This window comes from Etheostoma cragini, chromosome 7, assembly GCF_013103735.1.
Source record: "Etheostoma cragini isolate CJK2018 chromosome 7, CSU_Ecrag_1.0, whole genome shotgun sequence".
Lineage (NCBI taxonomy): Eukaryota > Metazoa > Chordata > Actinopteri > Perciformes > Percidae > Etheostoma > Etheostoma cragini.
Window position 1 is genome coordinate 8,456,277 of NC_048413.1, and position 11,102 is coordinate 8,467,378.

The 11,102-nt window shown below is 40.6% G+C and overlaps 1 protein-coding gene across 1 annotated transcript in view; it reads left to right on the forward strand.

Moving 5' to 3' along the window:
• The first annotated feature begins 7,060 nt into the window (after positions 1–7,060).
• The window catches only part of LOC117947989 (protein kinase C and casein kinase substrate in neurons protein 1-like), a 34,068-nt gene continuing 30,026 nt past the window's right edge, over positions 7,061–11,102 (forward strand). The window contains exon 1 of the mRNA XM_034877403.1: positions 7,061–7,325. The gene's annotated coding sequence lies outside the window, so the exon portion shown is untranslated. The remainder of the gene's footprint in view (positions 7,326–11,102) is intronic.

The following is an 11,102-nucleotide window of genomic DNA, read 5'->3' on the forward strand; positions in this document are numbered from 1 at the left end:
ATCGTGTTACATAATCGTGATTTCAATATTGACCAAAATAATCGTGATTATGATTTTTCCCAAAATCGAGCAGCCCTAATAAAACTACAAATTTAACATATGAAACTTAAAGTGCTTTGATGAAAAACAAATTAACAAAAAGAATCAGTGTTGCCAACAGCGTTTTAGAGCGCCCTCTGGTGGACAAACTATTCAACACCAACGCTCATAACAAGGTTGACAGTCCGTATTTATTTTTTAAATATTAATTTATCCGAATCATTTATCTGTCATTATGAAGTATCTATATATTTTCAAAACGACAGTTTATAAATGCCAATACCTATAGATCGGGAAATGCCTAATATCGGCCCGTCGTTATATAGGTCGGGCTCTGCAAGAAACTAACTATAAAGATGGATCTGGCCAAGAGTGCAATTTTTAATTTGTAAAATAACAGATCATTTCTTGAATAATGAAACCATATTCAGCATTAATTCTGTATACCTGTTGACAATTCAACACATCCTCCAACGGCACACAGTGACAATAACAACTAGTGACAATGGTGCCATGTGAGAGAAACTCATGACAGTCAAGAATTTGCCTTGTGACTTTGTGGATGTACTGTATGTATGCGAGACTACTTCCAGTACTTCTGACACATACTATATTACTGATCTGTATATTATTTTGTCTGTTACAGAGAGTATTGGAGATGGATGCCAATGTAAGTTGACATTTAATATATATGTGGATGAGGCCTGCTAGATGTGTTGGACATGGGACAATGTTAGCTTTTAAACTGAACTGTTTGCGTCCAAAACTGGTTTACCACCGATCTTTAGTTCATAGTTCTCTACCTATCCCCATATTCCCCGTTTTTAAATCCCATCCAGGAAATTTTCCCAGCCTGGAGCTGGAAAGTCTACAATTGCCAACCCTCTGCACGCATGCCGCTCCTTAAGGCGATGGGGAAAGCCTGTGGGGACATAGAGGCTGGCTCTGTCCAAAGTCCGATACGCCATGCCAGACAATACTTATCTTGCTGTTTGGCAAGAGTAAATTTTAGGAATGCACTGAATCCAGGATTCGGGTTCAAATGAATATTGGGCTTTTTGAAGGGGGTTCGGTTTCTGCCAAACCTTAAAATATTTTTCCAATGAACCGAACCCTACGCTTGCACTAGGCGTGCTACGCTGGTCGACGTAATGACGCCACCATTGATGATGGGAAGGTGTTTATATAGGTGGACTGTTCAATGTAGTAGGCTGAGAGAAAGTGAAAATGGAACAGATAAAGTGGTGCTTGCCAGTACTTTCAGTCAAAAGAAGGCAATTTAAGGCAACATCGCCGCTGTTAAAACATTTACAGATGAAACATCCAAAAGAATACGAGTTGTGCATGCAGTGGTCTACAGACAGCAGCCAAAGCACAGCGACGTCAGCAACAGTAAAGGAAGGAAAGTCCCAGCTAAAAACGTGTGTTAACCAGACAGCGCCTCTCCCGGTCTCTCAGCTGTTCTCATGGTAAACGAGTCTCCCTACAGTGGCAATGGAGGGAACAAAAGTCCACCTGCTGCTCGTTAGTTGATGTTAGCTTTCTATTTTCACCCACCTAACATGCCTTCATCATACGCTGGTTAGGGAAAACCAGTTCATGTTGCCCTCAAGATGAATTGTCTCTTAGGTAATCCCTTCACTTTTCATCTAGTGCCACCGTAAGGTCAATATTTTAATGTGCCCAGTTTGTGATTAAATATTTGCAAAAGCAACCCTCATCAGCCTCAGCTGTACGTATAGAAAATATTAACGTGATAACACGCTATACTTAGATGGTGACCGTGGTAAACCATTAACAGCATGTTAAAATGTTGACAATGTTCGTATTTAGCACACCTCTGTGTCTAAACAGTCTCAAAGAGACACTAGCTGTAAAGTACTTGTCTTTGTAGCACTTTGTTTGCTGCAAAGCCAAAGTATTAAACTCCTGACCTTTTTGATATTAGTACATGTCAAGTTTTTTTTTTTTTACTGTACATTAAGAAAGATGTTTAAATTAACCAGCAATGGTACCGACCACATCATATTCATGGTCCCCTGGGAAAAGTGGAACGCCGAGGAGCATCTGAGCCATTACTGAGCCAAAAGACCAATCCAATCCAATCCAATCCACTTTATTTGTATAGCACATTTTACAAACACAAAGTTACCAAAGTGCTGCACAGAAAACTCAAACATACAAAACAATTAATGTAAAATATTGTAAAACAAAATAAGAGCATCTGGTTTAAAAAGATAAAAAATAGATACAAATAATAAATACTAAAATACAATAAAACAGTGAGAGCCAGCAGAGGACCACACAACTCACATGGAGTCAAAAGCCAAAGAATAAAAATGTGTCTTAAGACGAGACTTAAAACACTCAACTGTTGTAGCTGTTCAGACATGGAGGGGCAGAGCATTCCAGAGTTTAGGTCCAACCACAAAGAAAAAGCCCTGTCCCCCCGAGTTTTAAGTCTCGTCTTTGGGACCACAAGCTGGAGCTGGCTCTCTGACCTCAGTGACCGCGCCGGCCTATAAATCTGGATGAGGTCTGAGATATATGTTGGGGCCAGTCCATTCACAGCTTTAAAAACAAACCCTTTCAAATCTTAAAATCAATCCTAAAACGTACAGGATGCACGTTTTTCGATGAAGCAAGCAAGCAAGACCAAACGTTGATGCATGCCTCTGTAAACGGCATGCTCAGAATGACTTCAGGAGACCTGAGTGTTAAGAACAGTAACACATAAAATGAAGAGCACTGTCATCATTTAAAAGCATAAATTGCCCAAAAATAAGAATGCATAGGGCCTGTACAAGGATGCCACAGCAACTTGCATGTGAGAATTCAACAATTTCCTTTCCATGCATAGAACGCCTTTCAAGCTAGACTCTGTTCTGTTTCAAGTTTGACTCTCCTGAAAATACAATTTCACACATTCTCATGAATAGGTTTGTAGGATTTCATACGAAAAGTTACGCAAACTAAAATGTATCTTACAAAAACTAGAAGACCGCCGATTGGTCACATGACATAGGCTTCAGAGCTCTGTGCTACAGAGGGGAAGTTGCTAGCTGTTTAAACTGTTACAGGGGATTGGGCCTTCAGCTACGGTGCTCCGCAGGGTGCTCTGTCAGGTCAGCGGTAGTTGGAGGTTCAGCTACAGAGAATAGGTGACTGTGTGCCGGGTACAGAGCACCGTGATCTGCTGGTCATGTCGGCGGAGATTACGGTTTTTAGGTTAGACATAAAGAAGTGAGTGGCAAAAGTTTAGGAAAAACTCCTCCCAAGGAACACACATTTCCTGACTGAAAGTCTTTTGTTTTCACCGGGTTACAAACTCTTAAAGCCCACCCTTTCTCCCCAACTACCTCCCTACACGGCAGCCATGTTCTTTTACAGCTGCCGTCAATGTGGTGTACACAGGATGTAAATCATGCAAATTACAGGGCTTAACTTTTGGTAGCTTTTCCAACATCTGGTTCACGAGAACAGGCTGATATCAATAATTGACAGGATTTCATGCAATTCTAATACAAAGGTCTGAAGGTCTCTCACCTATGCCAAAGAGGCTGAACACCTCGACCTGGCCCGGCTTCGAAGGTCTCGAGAGTTAAGCCAAAGTCAATGAGCTTCACCCTGAAAGGCTTTTTCTGGTGATTCATCAGCGTGATGTTGTCTGGTTTCAAATCCGTATGGATCAGTCTAACACCCTTCATTGGGTTAAGGCTGTGGCCACCTGCAAATGAAGTCAGATTGTGGATGTGCCAGAGTGGAAAACTGATGGGAGCTTCAAACTCTACTTTCTATCTGGTATCCTTACATCTTTGATGATGGTTCTTATTTAAAGGCAAAGGGGACTGTTTTCTCTGGTACATGTATTCAAGGAGGCTCATATCCAGCATTTTAAACACCATGAAGGTGTGGTCGATCCTGTGGAACCATTTGGGGCATCTGACGATGTTTGGACTTATCAGGGTCCAAACATCTGAGTTTATCCAGCATGGACAACTGGGGATAAAATAAAGTTTGACACATTCATTGTTTTAAACGTTTCTTTGTGACATCAGCACATTTTATATTGACTCGGGCAATGTCCAAGGATTGATCCTTCATCAAAACGTAGATTGTGTTTATCAGGGGTTGATTTGCCATTTCTCCAAAGAAAACTGAAAGCAAAGTGTGAATATTTTCTTTCCAATTGCCATAATGTAATGCTTTCCTGCCTGATTTAGGTTTTTTAAATTGTATTTAAAAGCCTCACCTTAATTATTTTAATCAGATAACCCAGTGTTTATACATGCAAAACATTTCCAGCTTGTTTTGATTTAGCCCTGCTGCTGAAGAACATTTTGACTTCAGAGGAACCATTTTATAAGTACACTGTACCTAAATTATAAAGGTAATTCCTTCCCCCATGACTTTTTGCTGATTAAAATGACTACAATTAGTATTAATAAATTCTTAGACACTAATTTTGTATAATTCACTCATCTTTCCAATTGTGATTGTACTTGACCTCAGAAACTTGGAGAGAAGACAATGACTACCTGCATCAGCTACAGAAGGTCTGAACGTCCATTTGTTATATTGTTTAGATTTTAATGGATTAGTTTGGTTCAGAAGTTGTTTCTTCTTTCCAGCTGTTGCATAGTAGAATGACACATTGCCACACTCCAATTATGTAGAATATACTTCAGAATTTCTGTGATTCCAATGATCTGTGCTGGAACCGTTTCAGTTGTTCCTTTAGAGCTATACATAACAAAATAAAAGAAGCAATCACCAAAAATGTATTATACAAATGGGATTTTACAGTCTGTCAGATGTGCTTCAAACGCATGGCATTATGTTGTTGTTTATTGTTACATGATGCTACAACATGTATAAAATCAGAGACAACAAACAATAGAATAGCCTAAATCAACATGTATAAATGGGGAAAATGTTAAAATGTCACACAGCATTTTATCACACCATTTAGAATAAGAGAACAAAATGTATCTTTTAGAACATTCACTGTTTTTCCAGTGGCTTGTGCACTACCAGTTTGTTTCCACTAGATGTCACTAAATACCCGAGGTAAGAAGGGGTGCATTGTTGAGGGAAGAATTTGTCATTTCTGACTTATTTATTAGTGTGCTATAATGTAAACTGATAAGTCTTGTCGCGTGATATATAAATTTATATTAGTCCTAAAAGTGATCACACTACCTCAGAATATGTTAGTTTTTCTAAGAGAATTTGATTGGCACAGAAATATCTCTCAATATAATTGCTTCAGTGGAGGTTAAATTCCCCTTAGCAGTGTACAGTTTAACCATAGCAGAGAGAAGGAGGCATTATATTGTTTTATCAAAGCAGAAAGGAAGATTTTTATATTGACTTAGTTTTCACTTCTGGGGGAGGTATTAGTATTTTAATACAGATTTGAACTTAATTGTTTGCACGTGATTGTTAAATATTTTGTGTAGGTTTGGGGTCAGTGTTATTAATGCAGTGGATACAGTCCCTGAGTGTTTCTACATGTATATACCTAACGAAAGAGAGCATGCATGTAGGCTTCAAAGCATTGATGCACAGCTCTGATAATGTACAGTTGTGAGGTATTGTGTATACAGTCTGTATCATCAATGATCATATCATCAGCATAAAGTTATTGCTCCTAAGAGTCAGACCAAAGCCAACATTCAACTAATCTGATTTAAGGCATTTGCCCCTCCTGCAACCTCATCTCCACAAAATAAAACACGTCTTCCCCCCGTTTGTGTCCGTCGTTGAGTGGCTTTGGCACGGCGCTTTGCTCCATTGAGAGTTGAAAGCAACATCTTTATAAAAAAAAAAAAAGAACATAATTTCCCCTGAATGAACAGAGATGTTTGCTTAAGTGTTTTCATTTCAATTTGTTGAGTAGGAAACTAGATAATTGGCACATTGCTATGCTCTGTTGGACTACAGGCAGATGAAATTTAAAAAGGGTTATTATTGCACCAATTAATAAAGAGTGAAGGCAGATAATGGTTTGTCCATTAATACCGAGGGCAATTAAAAGGAAAGGGTAAAATGGAAAAGCCTATACTGTGGGTCTAATGGTTATATATGTGCTTAAAACCACATGCATGTTGATTTCTTTATAGCAATCAGGACTCATAAAGAGCAATAAATATGCTCAAAATGGCATTTCATTGATTGACAGAGTGTGGTGATACAACAATTAGAAATAGGATTAAAAAGCTTCAGAAATACATAAACATTGTAATTTGGATTTTGTGATTTAAGTGAAGTTCCCACGTTGACCACCCTAACACCATTTTCTCATGTATTTTACAAAGCTAACAGACAGCAAATCTGACCCTGGGTCTTCTAAACATGCATCAGCCATCCAAACAGTGACAATACACAATATTTCTCAAGATTTCCGTGCGACACTCGTCTTTGACCTTACCACGTTTCCTAAAACGTTTCCATTGATGTCTTTTTATCCTGCTCACCTATGAGTTGCTTAATCACTAATCTGTTTACAATGGTTTTGTTTGTGGCCCTTTTGAGTATATGCGGCACCGTCATCACATGCTGTCGTTAATTAAAAGAACCATTTGGTTCAAATATAACAATTGTGCACAGCTTTAAAAACCAGCAGGTGAACAGAACCCCATGTACTAGATTCAATAGCTGAAGGACAAAAACACCATCTCCCTCCCCTGCAGGGTAGTGCTATGTGGGCGTGATTGACAAGCAGAGAGAGGACGCCGCCTCTTAAATCCGCTCCCCTTATTGGTTGAAAAGTGGAAGTCACAGTTGGGGCTCTTCCCATTGCTGAAACTGCCCAATTATTTTAGAAGTTGCTCAAAACTATAACAATAAAAAATATATTTTCCAGACTCAAATATGATTCACATCAAACTGCAATGCTCATGAAACCTTTTTAAAACGCATGTTACCCTTCCCCCACACCCCACCCACCCTCGCAGATGATCACACATCTGTCAAAGCTCCCCTAAGCTCATGCAACACCGGGAGGGGGATTTGAAGTCCGGTTCCCAAGTTGCATTGGCTCACTCGTTTCCCTGTAGCTTAATTGTGTCGTCCATTGAAAGGAAATCGCTGGGCCATCCCCCCCGCTCGCGCGCCTGTGCCGTGGAGCTCCCCCTTGCTGCGTGCATCGTGATCTAGTGGATGCAGAGTCTTGCAGAGAGATCGCAGGGTCACCTTCTGTCACTGCAAGGGGAAATACTGAATAAATTACAGCATAGGCTGTTTGGTAGTGGTGCACCTCAGCAGCTTCAGCAGCATCTCTGGTAAGTCGGTCTCCGTGTTGATGCCACATTGCTGCACTGCATGGGAAGAGAAGCGGAGCATCCTTTTGGCAAAGGGCGACGCAGGGAGAAAGGAATCTGGCATCATTTCCTTTCGTTTGGATAATGTCTGATCCCCTCTCCACTGCGATACCGACCAAGTAGCCTACTACAGAATTATTTGCAATACTGTTGCCATAGCAGTTGAGCTATGCATGGTCATTTCTAAATGGTGTGCCGTTGTTTGGATACGCCGAGGAGCAGAGGACCATTGCATCATCTTGGTGTACTACTGCATGCTTTCTCGCCAGCAAAACTACATCCTTAAGTCGTTGAGTTTGTCTTTGCACAGTCCAGCTGATGGTCCCACTTGGTTTGGCATTACAGGCTGGTGCAGGAGGGTGTTGTTGTCACTATGCAGCTGTTTCCCTTGCCCTTCGAATTGACAGCATGAGCTCATTTTGACCTCAGTGTCCAACGTGTATTTGTGTTTATCTGCTTAACTATTCAACCACTGATATTGATATCAACCACTGAAGCCAGGTCGAGTTCACTATAGTAGACGGTGGCCAATGCAGGGAAAGGATTGCCATTTTATGGATGCTGCTTTCCATGCGTCAAATGGGTAAACAAGACCTGGAGCGTTCGTTACGTCAATCAAAGATGTCGTAATCCTCACTACTTTATGAATAATGGTGGGCTTTATCTGTTCAAATGCACCCGAAAGCAGTGAAGAATCTCCCTGTTCCTTTACTGGAGGATTTCTCGGTGAAATGGTCGCGAATGTTAATGAGAGCACTCCGTTATGTAATTGTTTTTTTTTACGGCACGGAGAGGAGCCATCTCTGGCGGGATTGGTTTGGCCCTTCTCTCTGACAAACTAGCAGCACCACAGAGGTGGAGCATCCTGTTTTCTACATGGGATTAGGTGATCTTTCAATCATTCCTTAAATCTGCCCCTGAGCTGAAATGCATCCAGGCTTAACAGCTGACTAAATGTGTCTCATAGCCACAATTATGCGTTTAGCAGCAGAGATGTTATCGTGTTGCTGGTGCTGCTGGGTAATGGGAGCTGGGGCGTCACGTATATCTTCTACCAAAACATCTAGCCGTGCCTGAAAATATACAGCTTCTATCCATAGAGAATACATGGCTGATTAAAGGTTTGGGGTGTGTGTTGTGTTCTTTTTGTGTGTTGTATGTGTGCCTTCCACTGGTGACGTAGCAGATGACAGCTAGCTCGCTTGTGTCCGCCTCAGGTTGTTTAGGAGCTGTCCGCGGTGCTGAGTTCACTGGGCGCTGGAGTGGTGTCTGTCAGCAGCCAAGGTGCCCCCAACAGAGCCTGACACGAGGCTGCAGAGAGGAGATGATGATGCTGTTAGGGGGGTAATTCAATTGTATTGCGGAAAGGGGGGTATACTGCTATTTATTAGCAGAGTCCTCACTCTTCATGGTGGAGGCAAGTTAAAAGTGCATCACGGGGAGCTTTGATATCTAGCTTTGTGTCTCTGCAGATGTGGTTCTCAACCTTTATTGCTTGTGACCCTTTCAAATGAAGCAATATGTGGTTGTCAACACAAAAAAGGCCTTTTAAGTGTTTAAATTTAAGGGTTTTTACCACCTGAAGTGATACACCTTTTTACACATTGGGGAGAAAAGCAAAAAAATGAAGGAAAGCCACTAAACATAAACATTTGTGTGACACAAATCTTTTATTTTCTTTCTTATCCTTTTTAGTCATTGTGTGGCCCTTCAGATTCATCCACAGGTTGGGAGCCACTGATCTCTAGTGGCTTGTTAAGGGCCTTGTAAGGAAAGCAGAGTGTCCTCAATAACTATTTGGGACAGACCTAAAAGGGTCTGCACCACCAAATATCCAAATCTGTTTTTTATCTGTTAATTACTAAAAGATGGCACTGAACGTTGGAGCATATTTACAACCTTGTTTCCTTATTCTTTGATCATATATTTTCTAATTTATGTACATTTTGGTGAAAATGGAAAAATGTCTCCAGCTCTCAAAATAGAGATTGAAAAAACTATATGAATGGTGAAACCGGTATTCTATTGGCACTACTGGTAAGCCTCACAGGGCCTGTCACAACCGTACTTCTTTATTTATGTGCATTTTTTTGTGTTTGAGTCCGCGTGTATGTGCTTGTCTTTGTCCTTGAGTGGCACCAAGCTTTTAATTAAGTCACAAAACTATCCTTCCTCTCACTTTAAAGCTGTGTTTTTTTTCTAAAGCCACAAGGATGTCCTCTTTAACGTTCTGTGGTCCTGACAGTGAAGCTGCAACACCATTTATTCTGTGTTTCCACTCTTTAGTTGTTTTGTTGTTGATTGTGGCTTCCTGCTCAGGAGGCTCGTTGTCAGAATTTAATTATGATTTGCACTCACGCAACCGCTGTGTTAATCTGCGGTTAGCTTTAACCTTTAATAGAAAACATAGTTGTGACATTGTTATTATCCACCACAAGGAACATGGTGATAGTGTGTAGCAAGCTTAACCCAGGAAGTGAAAATGTAATCGTTTTGGGTAGTTTGCTAAATGGTTTTAGGTAGTTTTTAATCCTCTTGAATTTGAGTTCTTTTTGGCCATGTCCATAATAACTGACAAAGGATTAAGAGGAGCGTGGGATTTATGGGAAGCACTGCAGATTGAGCTATGGTCAACTGGTTGTTTGTTTTTCTATTTATTAGTGAGATGTCTAAAGTGAGGGTCACTTTGTTCATTTCCCACTACATGACAGTTAAAACTCTAATTGATTTTATGAAACACATAATACTTACTTATGTTTAGCTTAGATTTCTATTCTCTTGGTCTCTTGTGTTTAACTACCATGCATGAAGACAATGTGAAGGCTTATAGAGAAACCGGTGCAGATACTGAGATGTGCAAATCACTTTTTCTCCCTCAGTTTTCAGACCTGCATCCAAGTAGCAAGTGATTTGGTTAGATTCTTCTTGTGTCTTACACTGAGGAGTGAGTGTTTCCTCATGTCAATGACATTTGTGTTACTGTGTTACATTTGGTGTTTGTGGATGGTCCGGAGACACTTACAGTTGTGACAGAAAGAGGACAATGTGTGAAATAGTGGGGTTGTGTTACCTTCTTCTCTTTAATGTGTTTGGTGACGAAAGGGTTAAAGGCTGCTGTTCCTCCAATAAAAAGAAGAGATAGTGGTGTCGGACAAGGTGTGAAAGAAGAGGAAGTGTAAGAACAGAGAGTCTGAAGGGCCGCTCAACTGCCTCATTTCTCCGAGTGCAGAAAAGAACACACACACACACACACACACACAAGTCAAGGATCTATGCTTGGTGGAGGATTTATGACAAAGGAGATAATTAAAAACATCCACGGCGCCTTTCACACCACATAAACAATCTCATTTTGTTTTTCCATCGTCAAATCGGTTTCTGTGTGTTTTACGCTAAACGCTACACAGACGACTAACATTCTAACATTAATAAGGAAAGTCATGAATTTATTTATAGTAGGTGAATTTCACAAAATACTGTTATTTCACAAAAAAACTGTGGTTTCTTAAGTTTCCTACTCAAACAAGTGGGTTTTTATTTAGTGTCAGCGTTTTACCTTCTGAGAACCACCATCATCATCATCAAACCTTCAAACATTGTGCCCAAACCTGAGTCAGAGAAAGTAGTCAATGTGTGTCATGATCTTTCTTGGCCGATTTAGAATGGAGTCCCAGTGTGAGTCATGTGCTAGAGTTACTGGTGTGAATGGTCAAACATCAGCGTCACGGGGGGGGGGGG